The sequence below is a fragment of the Alligator sinensis genome, unplaced genomic scaffold (genome assembly GCF_000455745.1).
Source record: "Alligator sinensis unplaced genomic scaffold, ASM45574v1 scaffold790_1, whole genome shotgun sequence".
In the NCBI taxonomy this organism is placed as follows: domain Eukaryota; kingdom Metazoa; phylum Chordata; order Crocodylia; family Alligatoridae; genus Alligator; species Alligator sinensis.
The window spans coordinates 276,449-277,949 of record NW_005842723.1 but is presented as its reverse complement, the minus strand read 5'-3'; positions in this window follow the sequence as shown (position 1 = coordinate 277,949).

Genomic DNA, 1,501 nt, shown 5'->3' with positions numbered 1-1,501 from the left:
TTCCAGATCCAGCTCCTCCTCCTGGTGTGGTGGTCTGTAGCAGATGCCTACCGTCAAGTTCTGTTCTCCTTGTCCCCCTCATATCTTGACCCCTGAGGTCTTGATTCACCCTTCTCTCAAACCAATTTGGATCTCCGAGGAGGCATACTGCTCCTCTACATAGAGAGCTACACCTCCTCTCTTCTTCCCTACCTGATCCCTTCTGTGCAGCCTGTAGCCCTCTATGCATACAGCCCAGGCATGTGTGGTGTCCCACCAGGTCTCTGTAATTACGAGATCATATTCCCTATTTGCTAGCAGGAGTGCCAGTTCCTCCTGCTTATTCTCTATACTTATAGCGTTTGTGTATAGACACTTAAGTCCCCCTTTGGTAACCCCCAGTTCCCCACTACTCCAACGTAATTCCAGCCTCTCAACACTTTCCTGACTGCCCTCCCTATGTCCTTCCTGCTTAGCTGCCCCCCAGCTTGCATTCCCATCTGCACACCCCTACCCTGACATACCTAGTTTAAAGCCCTCTCCAGCAAGTCAGCCATCCAGCAAGAAAATACTTTCTTTCCCCTTGGCATGAGGTGGATGCCATCTCTTCCCAACAAGCCTCTATCCTGGAACAGCATTCCACAATCAAAAAATCCAAAACCCCCAGTGTGGCACAATCTCCTGTGCCTCCAGTTGACCTTTTCAATACAATTGTCCCTCCAGAGGCCCTGACCCCTGACTGGGAGGATAGAAGAGAAGACCACCTGTACTGCCAAGCCCTTGAGCCCAGCCCCCAGAACCCTGTAGTTACTCATGACCCACCCAGGGTTGTTCCTAGCCGTGTCATTAATGCTCACATGGGTGAGCAGCATGGGGTAGTGGTTGGAGGCATTGGAAACACATAGGGGTGCACACAGGTGCATGTGCACCCCCAGAGCGTGGTGGTGCACCCCCTACAAAAAGGCACTGCCGACACTGTCAGCGGCACTGGCAGGCAGTTGCCACTTGCCACCCTCCCCCCTTGCTGCCAACACCGCTGGCAGTGTCTGCGGGTGGTCTGTGATCACCGCTGGCCACTGTCAACACTGCCAGCAGCACCTGTGGGTGGTCACTGATCACTGGCTGGCGCTCACCCCCCCCCTCCCGCCGCCGACAGTGCTGCGGCTGTCTGCAGGAGCTCATCGCCACCGCCATGCTCCCACCGCTGACAGCACTGCTGCTACCTGCGGGAGCTCACTGTGCTCCCCCAGCCTCCAAGGGCATGAAGTGTTCATGATTGGAGGGCTGGATGAGTTTTGTAATCCTCTCCATCACATCCTGGACACAGGCCCCTATCACATGGATATTTATTATATTTGAGTAAATACTGTATTGAATTCTTATCTTACTTCCAAATAAACCAACTTCCTTAGTGTTAAACCAATATAAACAAGACTCAAAGTACGTCATTTTTATATTACACAGCTGTTCTGGTGGAGCTCCACCCCTAAACATTGCCTGTATTTGGCAAGTTTTCTCTTTC